The following is a 19,925-nucleotide window of genomic DNA, read 5'->3' as shown; positions in this document are numbered from 1 at the left end:
GATGCACATGGGATGGGATACATGTATTATTTCATCATAATGCATGAAATGTGAAAGATGAAGTAAAATACAAAATTTTTGTTTTGAAAAGGAAAACTGAAATAAATAAGGCTTGAAAATTAGTTTTTATTCGGCAAATAAACAAAGAATTTAAGAAAAATCCTTAATCTTTGAAAATGTTCTTTTGCCTTTTTTTCTTTTTTTTTTCCTTTTTTTTTAATGATTGACCTAAAATAAATACCACATATTCAAATATAATGCATACAATCAAAGAATATAAATAAAATAAAAAAATAAAATAAAATGACTCAAGAATTCAAAATAAACAAGTAAGAGAAATAATATAATAACCATACAACAAAATAATATAACGTATAATGTCCTAATTTTTGGTAATTTTCTAAAAAGGTGGCATGGCTCTATCCTAGGCAGGCTTCCTATGGCTCATGATATGCTAGGTTAGGATTTATATGTCTAAAGGTTCCCAGACTATTCCTCACACCATCGCTTATTATAAACCAGTAAGGCTCCCCGATCCTCGCCCATTATGGGTTATTAACGGAAAGGGTTCAATTTGAGTGGAAGTGTTTTGCTAGCAAATGCGGAGGTTATCATCTCACGAGAGTGTAGCTATTTCACTTCCTCCTAAAAAGATGAAGCCCGAGTATAGAGCTCATGCATGCGAGTGAATATACAAAGTGTGTGCAAAGTAATGTATTAATCAAAATAACATGAATAAATCATAACTAAAAACAAAATCAAAATGAAGTAATAACTAACCCATAATTTATTTTATTTATTAACATAAATGTTTTCAAAAAATAAAATAAAGAAATTAAATTAAATATCAAATAAAATCAATTAAATTCAACCATTGTCAATAGCTCATAATTAAAATTTTGGCCTGACTCTCAAACAACTCCCCAGTGGAGTCACCAAGTTGTCATAACGGTTTTGGGACCACCAGACGTAAAAGAGTTTTAAAATCAAAATAAATGAGGGAGTCGCCCCTAATCTTTGTTAGGGTGTGATTGGCCACCCAAAAGTTTATCCTTTTAATAAAACTATAAAAATGGGTTTAAAGTTTATCAAAAAGATAGATTTCGATCTACGAAAAATCAGATTGGGTCCGGGAGTCGGTTACGTGTGGGGAAGGATTAGCACCCCCCACAACGCCCATAAATTGGTACCATTTAATTACGCACTATTTTTGGTGTTGGATAAAAATGGTTTTAATTTGAAATTTAACAATAATTCCCTTAATTTGGAAAAATAAAATTTTGCTAAAATTTTTATTTAGAAATATTGAGAAAATCTTTAAGTTAAAGAATTATCTTAAAATTCTCCAACATCTAGGCAGAATTTAAAATAACTCTTTTCACTTAAGATTTAACACAATAATCCTTAAAATGAAATAACAATCTTTATAGAAAATAATTGTTAATGACTCTCCAACATCTAGGCAGAGTACAAAGAATTATTTAGTTTTATTTTCTTTTATAATATCACAAAAATTTTTTTTAAATATTATTCTTTTTTATTATAAAGTATTTTATCATCAAACAGTAAATTAAAGAGAGAATAATACAGACAATTATCGATGATAAGATGCTAACGTATGTATGCTAATGAATGTCATGTAAGATGATATGCAATTTAAAAGTTGGATTCTTAAGTATAATGAGGCCACCCCAACTCTCCAACATCTAGGTAGAGCTTAGGTGCAACTGTTTATATTTAAGATCCCAATTTACTGTTATACTTTTTATTTATTAATTTTATTATTAATGCGAATTAAAAAATCGTGTGAAAAGACTTAACGAAGTAAAATTTTCTAAATACCACATCATCTAGGCAGCATTTAAGAACAAATTGCTTCAAATAGAATTTTCACACGTGTCCTTAGGATTTTTAGGATTTTGGATTTTAGGATTTAGGATTTTAGGGGTTTTAGAGACCTAGGATTTTGAAAATTAAAAATTAGTGTTTAAGGTTTCGTTTTAAGAAAATACGAACATTTTAAAAATCCCTAACATCTAGGCAGATTTTTGAAGTAAGTTCGATTTTAATGATTTTTAAGAATTAATTAAAAAAATTACTTATATTTATTTTTTATGAAATTTATTAATAATAATTCCTCAACATTTAGGCGAAATTATTTTTTAAAAAAATATTTTTTTATTCCCTCCAACATCTAGGCAAGGAAAATAATAATAATAATAATTATATTTTTGAGCATTTTTAATATATATTTTTAATTATTACTTGTTTTTAATTTTATTATTATTAAAACAATTAAACATTTATTCTAACAAATTTAGAAATTTATCATTCAAGAATAGATAAAACAAACTCAAAATAACAAAAATAATAATATTAAAAAAAATTTTAGAAAATTCAAAAAAAAATTTTTTTTTATCTAAACCGGACCGGTCAACGCTGGTCTAGATCGGTTTGACCGGTTCTGCGGTTCAGTCAGCGGTTCGGGCAGTCTAGTGGTTCAGATCGGTTCAGACCGGTTCACTGATGGTTCGTCTGGATCGGTTCAAGGTTGGCTGAAACGGGTTGGTGGGTCGGTTTGCTCGGATCTTAGGTTGGATCCGAGTCCACGCGCGGATCCTCCTTGGTTAAAACGACGACGTTTTGGTCTTTTCCTAAATGACGTCGTTTTGAGTTTTGCTTTCCTATATATAACTAAAGATTTTTTTTTGGTTCATTATTTTCTGTTTCAAAAAAAAAAAAGAGAGAGAGAGAGAAAGAGCTTTGGGGGAGAGCTCCGGGCTCTTGCCGACCGGTTGCCAGACCGTCGCACCGGCCGCCACCTGGGTCGCCAGCGATGGTCGTCGCCGATGATCGTCGATGATCGAAAAATTACCAAAATTCACCGTGATGCTCCTCTCGACCTCCTGAGTTCAGATCCGAGGTCCTTTTTGGGAGAACAAGCCCCGATCGACGTAGATCGGGGTTTGAATTTTTTTGAGTTTGTTGTTTTCCTTTTTTTTTTGTAAAACAATGGCTGATCTGATTTTTTTTTGTTCTTGCATGGAGCTTGGCCTTGAGGTTCCTCTCTACGGGGATGACTGTTTGTTTTTGTTTTTTTTGTTTCTGTTTTTGCATTTCTGTTTTCGAGGTTGGTGTGGGTGTTTGGGGTTGTTGAAAGTGCTTTGAGGGGGGGTAGCTCGTCTGAGCTTGGTGATTTCTGGTAGGGGTGAAGTGAATAGGCTCCTGGGCGTCCGAGAGAGCTTTTGAGAGGGGGTCCCAGAAAGAGCTTGAAGGGAAAGAAGTTGGGAGTTTTTAAGGAATTCAAAAGGGGATCTAGGTGGCTATAGGTGGGCTGAACAGGGGGCTGGTCAGAGGGCTGTAAGGTGGCTGGTCGGGGGCGGCAGCAGCGCCAGCCACCCTACTTTCTGTTTTTCTCTTTTTTTATTTTTTGTTTTATTATTTTATTATTTTTATATAATTAATAATTATTTTTTAAAAAATTATTATTATTAATATTATTATTAAAATTATTAATATTATACTGAAATGAAAATAGTAGAGCCGGACAAAATCGGTGTCTATAGATTGAGAAACAAAGAATGATCTTAGAAGAAGAAGTACCAAAACATGAGAAATAAAATGGATTCTATAAACAATTAACTAAAGCATAGCAAGTACTTCCACTAATTCTTCTCTATAACAAATGTAGAACTGTGAAACCAATTTGATTTTGATTCTAAATAAATAAATATATTTACCTTCGCTACTTTATATTCACAGCTTATATATGTAGCTGTGTGTGCAAGCCAAAGGTAATTTTGTGTAACAGAGCTTTTTCGACCCATTTAATAATGGTATCATCTTTTCTATGTCCCTACTTTTCTTCTTTCTCATCCTTGCGTTGCTGCAATCTACTCTACTCCATCCATTGAAACATAAACCCTTCTGAAATGGAAAGCTAGACTCCACTAGGGTTGAGCAATTGTTCAGTTGGTCGATTCAACTCAGTTTTAATAAACTTAAAAATCCAAAACCGACTTAACCGAATCAAGTTATACAAAGCTAACATCATAAGTAAGCCCTAGAATTCAACATCTTTGTCCAATCCAGTTCAACATCCAACACTCTTACTGTCAACTACTTCCTAAGAAAGCAGTAACAAGTACATCCGAATCATACAAAGATGAAACAAAAATTATATTCAGGAAACTGGTTCTAAGTAGTCACCTTCCAAACTTACCAATGCCTGAAATTCCCTCTCTGCTTCCATCCACTTTGTTCCGATCACAATAAATCGGATGGCAACACCTTCTCAATCTTCAAGTGCTTGTCATTCATGAAGATAGCGTTCTCTCCAGGAACATAATGGTAGTCGGGCATTTTTAACTGAGACAGATCGATGTTTTGGATTGGTCCACACTTCAAGAAAACTCCATGTTTTAGTACTTCCAAAATCTCTCCTTTTAACATCTTGAAGGTGACTCCACTGAAGACAACAGGGAAAAGCACATCCCCAGTGTTCTGTCTAACTCTGCCCTCTCCAATGCTCTCCAGAGTTGTTGCAGCCATGAAATATCCAAGATCCTTGGTGGCCTTCTTCCGAGCAAATTCATCCAAGAGGCGGACCACTATAGCCTTTTGGAGCATCAAGCCTTTGGCATTCAAGCTGACAGCAGGAATTATGACATTCCATGGCAACTGCACCTTGAGAAACATTCTGCAACTGCAGTCAACATGGAAATGTAAAAAAAAAAAAGGTAAATTCGTAATGAAATGAATGTTCTTGGAGTAAAAAGAAACAGTATATTAATCTTGAAGAACTCAAAAATTGATTTAGTCCTATCCCAATATCAAGTATGTTAAAGCCAAATTTCAACAATCCAAACAGAAAAGATTGAAAAAGATTAGTTTTTAACTTTTGAAAATTTACCAGATTGTAATGAAATATAACCCTGCAATGCCCATTTCACATGATCAGCATTGCGTAGCAGCAAACCCAGAATCAAAATAAAGTAATAATAAACAGATAGTGCCAAAGGATAACTGTGGCATTTCCTTCCAGAACAGTCAAAACTTTTCTATGATCTTATTCAATACAAGCCGGTCAAACAAAATCCTATTGAAAATCATATCTTTTAAACTACAAATGAATACTAGTTTAAACCAACCAAAATTACTAGAACAAAAGTTTCACTCACTAATCATTGTAACTCAAACAATTACTAGGCCATGAGATTCAAGCAAGACAGAACCAAAAACAAAACCAAAATTCCATGTCAAGATAATCTTAATTTCCAAGAAATTTGATCAAAGAAAATGTTCAAAAACAATGAAGAAAGCCCATCATTAGTAATCAAATTTCCCTTCTAAAAAAAACGACCAAATATGCCATAAAGACCCTTACAAGCAAAACCCATTACGAATCAAAGCTTTGTAAACGTAAAAATCAGTACTATATTTTAAACCAAACAAAACCAGGAAAACAACAAAGTAAAGCATCAGAATCATTGACAAAACAGTAAATTTAGAATAAAAGGAAAAATGGCTTTTTACCTGAATGGATGATTTTGAGAGCAAATTGAGACCGAGGAAGGAATGAACTTACTAGCAAATAAACGGTTGTAACTTTAAAAAGGTTCAGATCGATGGTCCAAAACATATTTTCCAGGAATAGGTTACTTAAACACTTTTCGAGCTTATTTTCAATTAAAAAACGTTTGGCATTTGGCTTTTAGCCTTTTTTTTTAAAAGAAAATATTCTTTTCGATTTTTTCTTTCTTTATTTTGATAAGAAAAATATGCGTTTTGAATTTTTATAATTTTTAAATAAATTCCTTTTTAACAATTTAATTGCCCAAGTAAAAAAAAAAATAGTATACATGAATAAGATAATTAAAATAATTTGTATTTTCATAATGTCCCAAAAAAAAAAACGAAATTTCTTTTATTATTATTATTGTGTCGTGATTTAAATAAGACAAAGCAAATTTCAAAAATAAATTGAATATAAACTAAGTTACATTGCAAATTTTAAAAAATATAAATAGAGTTAAAATTGAATCCAACAAAATTGATTTTGATTTGGTATGTCAATCCTTTTCTTTTTCTTTCTCTCAAACACGTGTACAGGTCTCTTGAATTATGATTTAAAAACAATGTTATAAGAATATAAACAAATTAAGCTGTAGTATTTGATTTTTGATTTATTTATTGTCAAATCAAACTCAAATTTGAATTATTTGAATAGTGGATCAATTTAATTTGAGTAATTTAATATTTCAGTAAAGAGATTCAAAAGCTTAATAAGATTCATATTTTAATATATTTAATGCATATATAAATAAATAACAAAAATAATGATTAATTTATAATTTCACCTAACCTAATGAAGTTTACTAAGTTAAACTCGAGTGATACAATTAAATTACATACCATATTTTAACATGAACAATAAAATTCAATTAAATTTGAGTCAAATTTTAAACTATGAATTTTCTTCGAGCTTTCCAGTTAAGCCTGACAATGCATAAGGATTCAACTGGACTACATCCTACAATACTATCATATTGCTATGCCTCTTTATTTTTCTTCTTGTATCAAATGGATTTGTCGTATATGAATTTATACACCAAATATAAGGAAGAAAAATGAATATATTTGAGTCAAACACTTATTATTTCAAAAGGAAAGAAACAAAAGAAAGTTGAATGTCAGAAATTTCATAGGAGAAACAAGTACAAATAAGCAAAATATAGTTTAAGGTTAACATCCCCTCCAGACCACAACCTTTTAGACCATCCCACAGCTGAATACCATTCTAGCTTAGAAACATTGAACTTGCCAAATTCTGGGGAGGATAAAAGAATCTCTTGAAGAAGCTTTCTTCCGACACTGATAAAAACCACAAGTCAACTTTCCCTACGTACTCAATATTAAGTCCATAAACTCTTAGCAAACGCGGCGGCATTGGAGGGTCATTGAGCGTCCTCGCTGCTTGCCAAATAGACCAAGCTTTTATACCTCATCGCAAATAGGTTTGGCTCAAAACACTTCTACTTGGCCATGGAGCATTCAGGGTATGGTTTCCCTCTCAAATAGACATCAAATGTGAATTATTTAAACAAACAAAGAAGAGAACAAACTAATTTAAAAATGCCATAACTAGCCGATTTTGAGTCAACTACTCAGATGCAAGTGTCAGCCTATGCAGAAGATTTGGGTATCTTATACTGCTTCTTGACAAAATGGGATGCCTCTGAATCTGGCCTGTGGCATAATATTCCCAGCAAAGTCTGGTTATCAGCACTTAGTTTGCCACTTGAAGATCTCAAGTCCTCAACCAATTCTCGAGTCTGCAAACGATTATGGTTGAAAAAAATTAATATCACGTCTTCCTGCGGTATAAACGTAGAAAAATATTTGTTTGCATAATGCCCAAAAGATTATCCTTTGTTAAAAGATTAGATTTTGGCATAGTGCAATGTATGTTAAAAAATTCAAACACTTAAACAGGAGATAATATAGGCACAATGGTCAGAAATATTTTTATTTGTCATTAAACTACCTGTTAATGACAATTTTTCATTCCTTCCAATATTTTTCACCATAACTTTGGTAGCAAATGTACCCTTTCACCTTTCCAAAAGAGAGGTTTGAAACAGAAATAGTCAAAGAACCATATCTTACCTCCAATCCATATCACTTTGCAACAAGCCGAACGCGTGCTACTTGATTTTCAACGACTCCTCGAGGAAGTCCATCACCTCCAGAAATAAAGAACTTCTAAGTAACACACCAACATTCATGTGAATAGATAGTTTCACTTGAGTCCTACAGCTACAATAAATCGATCAAATTGCACACAATAGACAATCAATTTGATCAGAAATCAAAAGTGAAGCAGTAAGCCCAATTCGTTCATAGCACCTTTCAAGGTCTAAGTTTGTCTAAACAAAAAGAGGTACTCAAATCAGTGGAGAAAGAGAGACAAACTTCTAATACTGAGAAATCCGTGTTCAATGTTATCATTAACTCCATCATCATTGTCAATATTGTTAATTTTTATTGAAGCCGCCAGTGATCACCTTTATTATTTCCAAATCTTCTTCCAATAGCTTTGCATCACTTGGGGAAAAAACTCGTCATTGGCCTCCATCTAATAAAACTCGAAGTAAGCCTTCCTAGAAAAAGAAACCATTTCAATAAGTAAAACTTTAAGAATCAGTTTAAATTTTGGCGGAAGATGCAGATTTAGAAAAAGATCAGTTATGCTTGAAGAAGACTGGTCACGACTCGATCCCTCAGTGGCTCCACAATAATATCACATAGTTGATTTAGCTCCTGCAGCAGTTAACAATGCACACTCATATCTCAGCATCAATTAACATACATTTTTAATAAATCTACATTAGCACTAAATACATTTTATAAAATTTTTAATAAAATTTTATTAACATACATTTTTAATAAATCTATATATATTTGGAATCATGATTAAATTGAAAAAATGATAAATTAAGATTTAATATATTTGAATTTAAAATTTATGCTAAATTTTCAATCTTTTGATAGATTTTGATTTAAATTTAAATAATTATCTAAAAATATTAAATTTAAATAATTTATTAAATAAAATTAGTTTGGCAAAAAATAAAAATTTATTAAGTATATATATTTGAAACTATGATTAAATTAAAAAAAAAAAAGATAAATTATGATTTAATATATTTGAATTTAAAATTTATACAAAATTTTCAATCTTAGATAAATTTTGTTTTGAAGTTAAATAATTATTCAAAATATTAAATTAAATAATTTATTCAAAAAATTCATTTAATAAATAAAATAATATAAGAATTATCCTATGTGTTATTAAAAGAGACCATCTACCTAAACATCCACATAAGCAATTTTCATCATGCAATCTTATATGATGTAATATAATATATACATTAGAATACAACAAACATAGACACATGATAAAATTCATCACATGGACGCTTGTGACGCTTACGTGGATAATTTTTTTGAATAATACATAAGAAAGTTTATTAAAAAAGTATGCAGTTTTTTCTTAATTACAAATTAGATAATCCTAAATTTCTCAAATAATAAAATTATTCAAATTATAATTGAAAATCAAATCAATCTAGATATTTTTTTTTTTAAATTTAAAACTTTGAAATATGGATTTTATCTTCATAGTAAATAATTTTAGTTGTTTATCAAATAAACTTATTTGAGAAATTATTTAATTATAAAAATCTTTCAACATGTTTAAAATTTACAAGATTAAATTTATTCAAAATTTTCAACAATCCTTTTTGAATCAATAAAAAATTATTTTCTTCAAAAATTTATGTAAGACATTAAAAATTAAAACAAAATTTCATATTAAATCTTTAAAATAGTAAGATGATAAAAAGGATTATATTCATCGCAAATTTAATTTCAAATTTATATTTTAAATATATACAAAAATTTGATTTCATATTTATCACTTATTATATCCTTTTTAAATTTTAAAAAATTAATTTAAAAATTACCTATTCAATCTTAATTGCCACTCAATAGCTTTTCTACAAATTTAAAATTATAAATACAATTTGTTAAACAGTTTTTTATTTTTAATTTGCAACTTTTTTCTATATTTTATTACTATTGCAATTTCATTCTTGTGAAAAATAATATTTTTTCAATTTATTTTTTGTCATAGATCTCCTAATATTTTTCATATTTTGTACAAGAATTTGATTAAGATTGTAAAAGTGAAAGTATGTTAATTAATATTTCTTTTATTATTTAATTTATCATTCAATAATATACATGTTTTGTTTTTTAAGACATAATATATTTTCATTTGACATAGTCTTACATGTGTATATATATTACTATAGTTAAAATAGTTCAAAGGGTAGACATGACATTTTTTCTTGCTTTCTTTCAAATAATTTATTTTTTAAGACAAGTTAGTATATATGAATTTTATATATATTATAAATTTTAAAAATTTGAATGTAAATTTGAAAAAAAAAAATTATTTATAAGTATATACTTATATTAAATAGATAAAATTATTTCGTTTATTGCACAGGTTGCAATCTAATAATAGCATAAAATATTATATTAGTATTTAAATTTAGAAAAATATTTATTTCCTTTTGGTGTTGAATATATATGTATGAATTTGATTTTCGTTCCTGTGGAATTGCTGAAATTCAGATTCCATATTTCTTGGTAAAGTCTATTTGAGTGTATTATGGTTAATTCAAACTTGAGAACATGGAAACGAAATATATGAACTTTGAATGAATTAGAATTCCGAGTCCACGCATAAGCTTTAAAATATTTCACATATAACAAACAATTGAAAGTCAACTTAAAACTTTCCAATGAAGTGTTTGCAGTGAGCTATGTCATGAGTAGCTACAAATCAAATTGAAGCAAAACGAAAGTTCTAGTAAAAAATTGACAGATTAGAATAAATATGAAAGAAAATGTCCACTTTCCGGATTTCAAATTCTTAAACTTCAACATCCATCAGACGTACAAGACGAGCATGCCGTAAATTTCTTTTCATGTTGAGGTGTAAATTTCTGTGACTTTTCAAATCCTTTGCACATATAAATACCTGTCCATGAATAAAAGTCAAAGAAATAAGCGCAAATCAACCAAAATAAAATAATCTTTTATTTACTTTATAAAAGAAAATAAAAAAAATCAGTAATCAATGTCTATAAATAATTTAATTTAATTTAATTAATTTATATAATCACAATAAATTTGAAATTTAAATATCAATATTTATATTTTTTTTCTATGTTGGAATTTTTTATAAAAGAAATTCTAAGAAAATTAATTTAAATGTAAAAGACCCGCAAATTTTGAAATTGCATTTTTCAACTTGACGTGAATGTTTTGCAGTGACTGAAATGCTCTAGTATTTTGCATAAATACCTGACCATGCTAACCAATGTAGTTTACAACAATTAATAAACAAAACTTTTTGAACCATCCAAGTCATGGCATCTTTCATGATACCATTCAAAGCCCTGTTCTTCCTCATAGTCGTCCTGCATCAGTCTCCCTCCGTTTTTGCTTCTTCATCCTCCATTGCTGAAAATGAAACAGAAACTCTTCTAAAATGGAAAGCTAGCCTTGCCAACAACACCCAAACTTTGCTCTCTTCTTTGTGGGTAGGAGGCAGCCATTGTAACTGGGTCGGAATCACTTGCGACATGGCTGGAACCATCACCAATCTAAACCTTCCAGATTATATGTTGAACTTGAAAGGTACACTTCATAGTCTTAACTTTTTTTTCTTCCCTAACCTGGTGTTGCTTAACCTTCGTAACAACTCACTGTATGGTCCCATTCCCTCACACATTGGGAACCTTTCCAAGCTCACCCACCTTGACTTGTCATACAATACTTTTTCTGGTAATATTCCATCCGAAATTTCCTTATTGAAAAGTCTTGAGTTAATTTCCTTATCAAATAATGAGATCAATGGTTTCATTCCACAAGAAATAGGGAGCTTGAGTTCAGTTTCCTACATCTATTTCTATGATAACCATCTACGTGGTTCTATACCTGAAGAGGTTTGCAACCTTTCCAAGCTCATTCAGCTTGACTTGTCACTGAATAATTTCTCTGGAAGTATTCCTTCTAAAATCGGAAGGTTGAGTTCACTTTCTCTACTTAACCTTACTGCAAACAATCTCACCGGTCCAATACCTACTTCAATTGGAGGCTTGCACAGTTTGTCCCGACTTGTCCTCCGTGACAATAGGCTCCATGGTTCCATACCTGAAGAAGTTGGAACGATGAAGTTACTTAATACACTTGATCTTTCAAACAACCAACTCACTGGTGCTATCCCAACATCTCTGGGAAACCTAAATGACTTGGTATGGCTTTATCTGTATGGTAATAACCTCTCTGGTTCTATCCCCTATGGAAGAGGACAGCTTGGAACTATATATTAGAAAAAATAAATAAGAGAGTATAAATAATAGAAAAGAATTTTGGTTTTGAGGTGTAAAGAACATTTTTTTAAAGGTAATTCTGCCCCTAAGATACAAATAAACCTCAAACTCTCTAATTAAGAGTAAATGAATAGGATAAACATCTATTCAAATGGTTATGACCTTTTGTATAATCATGATCTTTATGAATAATAATTTATTTATATTCAAATAATTATAATAATTTGTCATTTGATAATTGTTTCTGTTTAGATATAATTATTTAAATATAAATAAAATTAATGCAAAAATTAATTTTATTCATCAATAATTAAATCTTTTTATCAAATGTGGGATGCATCATATTCTAAACTATCAATAATCCTCCACGAGTTTGGAATATTGGTACTTAATCACACATATAACTATTATGAATACAAGAAGATATCTCTCGATTTAAATATTCAATTAGCGTATATATCTTAGAATCTAATGAAGCTGATAGTGTCCACAAATTAAACCTCAACTCCTACTGTTAGAATTAAAGATATAACACACATAATACTTATTTATTCTTCTGTTAGAAATTTATAATCGCTTTAGCACTATTATGACTATGTGCCTATCCTATTCATAAACATTTGCAAAAGAGATCTCAATTCGTCTTGTTGAAGCGACACCATTTCTATGTTTCTATAGGTAGAATTTCTATTATGTCTCAGTTGCTTTAGAAATTTAAATAATAAACTTCATTAAGAGTATAAAAAACTCATCTTCCTTACTCAATGGTTACGCTAGTTTCTAAAATTTGAATGGATTTTACGAGTGCTTAATAGACACATAACAATAATTTGTTTTTACCCATTAAACTTTATAATTAAAGGTTACTAATTTAAAGTTGGGTTCTCATTATTGGTGTCTAATAATAAGGGTTTAAATCGATTCTACTTGTAGTATTACTAACCAAATATCTTGGAATTCAATTTTCTTTTATGGTAATTACCCCCATTTGAGATTAAATCTCTAATATAATTACTTTAGGCTAATATGTCCAAAATTTTCATTTTGCATATCATTTATATCCTTTAGACATTATTGCCTCGCTCTTATCATTTTAAGAAATAGATGGTATTGGTTGTGGCCACAACTCTATGCTCATTAATATAAAATTTCAATCATTCTATTCTACACTTTATTTATTTTAATACAATTATTCTTCCAGTACAATTGGATAAACTTAATGAATAAATCAAGCCATTTTAGTCCTTTTAAGATATTTAAAGACCTTTTATGATTTTACTTTAATAAGTTGTAATAAACTTTTTAGCTTGTATACTTTGTTCATAAAATTATATTGAAATCTTACAACACTATGATGGCAATTTTTATTTATTTATTTTTTGATTCTTATCACCTCCACCATGTGCAAATTTGCATTCTTTTATTAAAGAATGTCCCATTCAATTATCAAGATATCATATACACTTAATCAAGTTGCCATTTTATTTATCTTTTCACTATTTGGTGGTTGTTTTTGTTTAAGTAGGAAGCCTCCAAATCCACCTTCAGTGAAAGATATCTAGCAAATATTTTATATCTTAATTTTCCTTTTCATAAAAGTTCCAAACTTTTATTTCATCTCAATATGAGAGTATGCATCAATAAGTATTTTCATAATGTATAGATCTGTGGACCTATCGCTATATATAAACTAAAAGAGTCACTACCAATCTTTTTTGTTTAGGTGCGATTGGCCACGTGACAGAATCTGTCCCATTTAAAGAGGAGTCTCAAGATTGACTTAAGTTCTTTTAAATAGTATATTCTAGTCTATGAAACCAAAGTTTAGGTTTGATAGTATGGTTATGTGTGAAAAGGTTATAGCACCCTCACAGTGCCCATTTAAAAGATGGTACTCGTTTAATTTCAAGTTATCCAAGCCTTAAAATATATTTATAATTTACCAAATAATTTTAATATTGGAAATTTTCCTTAAATTACTCCAATATGTTGGTAATAATTTAATAATTTTTCTCACCTCAGGAGTATTCAAGGAGACTATTTGTTATTCTTTGAAGAGGCTTCATAGTCGAATTCATTTAATTTTGCTTGTAGAAGTAAATTTCTATAAACTTGGTTTATAATAAAAAAATATCCTCCAATATATTGTTGTAACAGTTTTGTGTCCGCCCGAGGAATTTGAAAGCGAAATAAAAATAACGGAGTCACCACCAATCCTTTTTGACTAGGTGCGATTCGCTACCTATTGAAACATATCCTTTTAATGAAATCTTAAAATTAATTAAAATTTATTAAAAGGATAATTTTAGGGTCTACGTAACAATCTGGGTTTGGGAATCGGTTACATGTGGGAAAGAATTAGCACTCCCACAATGCTCGTTTAAAACGGTACCAATTAATTACATGTTATCCGTTGATTTTGACAAAAACAATATTATTTTCGATGTTTGAAAAATAATTTCCATGATTTTTCATTTATTATTTTTTTATATCTTTTATTATTTATTGTTTCATTTTTTATTCAAGAAAAAAAAATTAGATCCTTTTTATTGAAATAGTTCTTAAAATATTCTAATACGTTGATAACATTAGAAAAAAATTTTTCACCTAGAGATTTCTTAGGCATCATTTCTCGGAATACCTTAAAATGTCATCATCGGAAATTTGAATTTATTTTTTTGTAAAAAACCATGTTGTGCATGCAATGGAAAAAAAATGCTAATATGTTAATGCACACATTTTATTATTTCTTTTAGAAATTTTATTGATTTTTGTTAATTTTATTATTTCAATTGAAGAAAAGAGAAACTTTTATTATATTGAAGATTTTCTATAAATATTCCAATATACTGGTAATATTTAAAAAAAAATCCTCTCACTTAGGGATTTCTTAAAGCATCTCTACTTAGAATACTTTTAGAATCCCGTCATCAGATAAAATTTTTTTTATTATTATTTTATTTTTAATTTATTAGTTAATTTTTATTTATCATTTATTAACAAAAAAGAAGATTTTTATTGTATTGAAAACTTTTTACAAATACTCCAATACACTGGTAGTATTTAAAAAAAATATTCTCACCTAGAGATTTCGTAGGCATCACTACTCAAAGTATCTATGAATCTCATAGTCAGATAAAAATTTCTTTTTCTTACATTTTTTATTATTTTTGTATTATTATTATAAAGTTTATTTTAAAAATAACAAAATTTATCACAAATTTTTACTATATATTTCATTATTTATTTTTATTAATTATTAATTATTTATTACAAAATAACAAAAATTTATTCTAGCAAATTTAAATATTTTAACATGTATAAATATTAATAATAAAAATTTAAAATAAAAAATAATATATAAAAAAATATAAAAAATTTCAAAATTATTTTTTACTTAAACCGGATCGATCAATGGTCCGGTCAACGTCAGTTCGACGGTTCGGGTTATTTTGTAGTCCAATCAATAGTTCGACGGTTTGATCAATGGTTCGATTTGGTCTGATCTGGTTCAACTGAACCAGTCAGAAGCTGTTGAAGGAACGGGTCAATGGGTTGGCTGGCGTGGACCTCGGGTCGGGTTACGGATCAACACGCAGATCCTGGGGTCCCAAGATGACATTGTTTTGGGCTTTGGCTTTCTATATAAAACTATTTTTTTTTAGTTCATTCCAAACCCCCTTTAGAAAAAAAATTTTAGAGCCTCAGGGAGAGCCCCAAAACTCTACATCGTTCAACTTTCAGACCACCGCACCGATCACCGTTAGGGTCACTATCGACGATCATTGCAGGTGGTTAAAAAATGCCAAAATGCTCTAAAAAGCTCTCCTCGATGCCCTCTTTCCAGATCCAATGTTCTTTTTGCCAGAAATAGCCTCGATCAATGCAAATCGAGGCCCGAAGTTTCTATCTTTTTTTTTTTATAAATCAAAACTGATGTATTTTTTGTTTTTGCAGGTCTTGTTTGGCACAAGTTTCTTACCTAATCGGCGAGGACTGTGATTTTTGTGTGGTTTTATTTTTGGTAGAAAAATTTTTTTTTATTCTGGAACCTTTTTTTTTTCAGGGTCTCCCCTTTTTCCTTTTTTTGGATTCGGTGCTCTATTTATAAAGCAAGAAAAGACCAAAATATTAGAAAATCTGGGATTTTGGTAGCCTAGGATTAAGGTGGCCACCGACTGTCAAAATGATTGTCGGTGACTGTCAGAACGATTGTCGATGGCTATCAGGGCTGTTGATAGTACAGCTGCAGGCGACTGTTAGAGCCGCTACCAAAAAAAAAAGAAAAAAAAGAGAAAAAAAAGAAAAATAATAAAATAATAAAATAGTGTCTACAGCTACCCCTCTTTGCCTATTTATGAGAATTAGGAATAAGACAAAGACAAAAAGACAATCATTTTATTCGAAAAGAAGAAACATTAAGCATAAAACCCTTTTTTTTAATTTAAAAAGCTCCTCTAATAAGAGGTTTAACAACTTTAAAAAATTCATCTAGGAAAAAGCTCCTCTAAGTAGAGGCTCAACAACTTTAAAATTCATCTTGGAAAAGGCTTCTCTAAGTAGATGCTCATTAACTTTAAAAATTCATCTTGAAAAAGCTCTTCTAAGTAGAGGCTCAACAACTTTAAATTGAACCATTGAAAAATAACTTCGAATATTATCACAAAAAGGAACTTAATCCCATATATCACTACTAAGAAGATGTTAATGACTTTGGATATCACACTTGTAGAAAATGCAAATGATTTTTTAACACTCAAATATCACCACCGAGAAGATGTGAATGACTCGGATATCGCCATCGAAGGAAATTGAATATCACCATCGAGAAAATGTAATTTAAGCCCTGACACTCGGATATCACCACCGAGAATATGCAAATGACTTCGGATATCATCACTGAAGGAAACTCGAATATCACCATCGAGAAAATGCAAATTAAACTTTAACACTCGGATATCACCATCGAAAAAATACAAATGACTTTGGATATCGCCATCGAAGGAAATTCGAATATCACCATCGAGAAAATATAAATAATTTTTTAAAGCTCAAATATCACCACTGAGAAGATACAAATGGCTTCAAATATCCCTACCAAAGGAAACTCGAATGTCACCATCGAAAAAATGCAAATCAAACCTTAACACTTGACCATCACCACCGAGAAGATGCAAATGACTTTGGATATCACCACCGAAGGAAACTCGAATATCACCATCGAGAAAATACAAATCAAACTTTAACACTCGAATATCAGCACTGAAAAAATACAAATGACTTCAGATATCGTCACAGAAGGAAATTCAAATATCACCATCAAAAAAATACAAATGATTTTTTAATGCTCAATATCACCACTGAAAAGATGCAAATGACTTCGGATATCCCTACCGAAGGAAACTCGAATATCACCATCGAGAAAATGTAAATCAAACCTTAACACTCGGATATAACCACCGAAAATATGCAAATGACTTTGGATATCATCACCGAAGGAAACTCAAATATCACTATTGAGAAATGCAAATCAAACCTTAACACCTAGATATCACCGCTGAGAATATGCAAATGACTTTGAATATCGCCACCAAAAAAATGCAATCCAAACCTTGACACTTGGATATTGACTTTGGATTTCACCATCGAAGGAAACTTAAATATCACCACCGAAAAAATGCAAACATAGAAAAAGAGTGCAAATTCAGACTTTAAACTTGGATATCACCACCGAATGATTTTGTAAATGCCTAAAATATCACCACCAAGAAAATGAAATTCATACTTTAATACTCGGATATCACCATCGAGAAGAATGTAAATTCAAACTTTAAACTCAGATATCACTACCGAGTGATTTTGAAAATGATTTATCATAATATTTTCCTTGGCTGATGCTAATTTTACTAGGTTAACAACTTTTCTACTGCTAGATTGGGTTTAAAGCCCTCATCTTGTTCCATCTCATTGAAATTTTTAAAAATTCTTAATTTTTTTAATATGTTTTTACTCATTTCTTTTTTTCTTTCTTCTTTAATGTTTCCAAAATTTACAAACACCACTATGTTGCAATTGTCTTCTTAAAATGATGATGCAAATGAAATGCAAATAAGATGCAAATATCTTTTCTTAAAAAGATATACATGAAATGCAAATGTCTTTTCCAAAAATACCAATGCACACATTCCTATCAATAATGAACAAACTAATGATGCAAATGCAAAGTCAAAATATTCAAATGCTCAAAATTTTCTTCTCTTAAAAAAATAAGTCAAGATATGCAACTGCCCAAAATCTTCTTTTCTTAAAATTTTCAAAGTTCTTTTTCTTTCAAACTCGAATCATTCATCTCATTTCAATTCCAAATCATTTTCTTTGTTGCTTAATTTTTGCTTTTTTTCTTCTCAATTTGGATTTCTTTAACTTTTTTTTTCATTTTTCATCTTTAAATCAAACATGCATATGATCAACTTGAACCTGGTGAAAGTGAATTCAAAAAAATAAGCCATCGAACTGTGGTGAAACTCAACTAATTAAACATACTTTTGTATTAACAAGTGTTGCCATAATGCCATTTATTTTCCTCAAAGTTTTTTTGTCTTATTTTCTTTCCTCAAAGCATTTTATTTTAATGACAAAATTCTAAAAAAAAAAAAAACTGCCTTAGTCAACCTTTATGAAACAATATGATCTTTAAGTCTCTAAAAAATGGTGATCATTATTATGCACATGTCTGAAAAGAATGGCAATTTCATCTTTTCAAATGGCTTGTATGATTAATTGTCAAATTGAGGTCTACAACTTGATATGGAAAATTGAATTTTTCTCCAAGCTCAACAACAAATTCTTTTTAAAGGTTTTTTTGTGGTTAAATCAGATTTGACACCCTTTTAGTATTACAATGTGGTATTTTAATAGATGTCAAAACCAGCTATGGTAAATTCAAGGTCATATTGGGAAAGGCCAAGATTTTCTATCTCAATCATTGGTTACAATGAGCTTTCATGTTGTAATCTTATTCTTGCTCTAGACTACCCAGTTTTTGGGTTTTCACCCTAAAGCTTTATTTTTCCATTTTTTTCTTTTTTTTCTTTCTTTTTTTTTCATTTTTTTGTTTTTTTTTTTACGATTTCATTGTATACTCAAGTACTCTTGTGAAAGAGAAAATCTTGTAAAAAAAATAGACAAAAGTGAAATTGGTCATGAGGATTCTACAAGGAACAAATTCTTCAGTTCAAGTGTCCATGTTTGATCAAAATAGACTTTTCGAGGTATGTAACATAAGCCAAGGTTTGACATTCTGAAGGAATGGATAAATTGGCCCAAAACATGTGTTTAAAGGAGATCAGACCAAGGATCATTTCATATCGTGTCAAGGACTTTCTTTTGGACATTCATTCTTTTTATTTCTTTAGTCGTAGCATCCAATAATCTTTTTTTCTTTCTTCTCTTTTTTTTTTTGCTTCCACTTTTGCTTTTTCTTGCATATTTCAACATTTACTAAAATATGTTCAAAACTTATAAAACTCAATTTGCTTGACATTTGACCCTACAACGTATGACTTCATCAAATAAATCTTTTTTGTAGAAGGTGATCTTTGACCAAGGTTCATTTAGAAAGAATTCACTAGGCTCAAAAGGGTAGCAAATGGATAATTTTTTATTTGTGAAAAGATGAAGAAAGATGGCCATCTGTCATCTTAAGCCTGGTCACCTGTGCTAAAGAGTGATTCCTTGAAAAATCAAAATTTTATTTTTCTCACCTCTCATTTTATTTTTATTTTTACTTTTTACTTTTTTTTTCACTTTCTCTTTTTGAAATCGTTTGAATATTTAGAGTGCATGATGTACCCATCAATATTTTTTCTTTTGTTTTTTTTTTAAATTTTCATAACTCATATGACAACCAATCTTTGTCCTATCTTGGTAAGTTAACCAGGTTTATGTGACAAGGAA

General features: G+C 29.7%; 1 pseudogene; it reads right to left on the bottom strand.

Moving 5' to 3' along the window:
- Positions 1-3,979: 3,979 nt before the first annotated feature.
- Positions 3,980-5,014, bottom strand: LOC111309938 (DNA-directed RNA polymerase V subunit 7 pseudogene; annotated as a pseudogene).
- Positions 5,015-19,925: the final 14,911 nt, after the last annotated feature.

The sequence above is a fragment of the Durio zibethinus genome, chromosome 19 (genome assembly GCF_047325235.1).
Source record: "Durio zibethinus cultivar Kanyao isolate XHJ-2024 chromosome 19, ASM4732523v1, whole genome shotgun sequence".
In the NCBI taxonomy this organism is placed as follows: Eukaryota; Viridiplantae; Streptophyta; class Magnoliopsida; order Malvales; family Malvaceae; genus Durio; species Durio zibethinus.
Note: the sequence above shows the minus strand (reverse complement) of the source record. Positions and strands in the feature narration are given on the sequence as shown.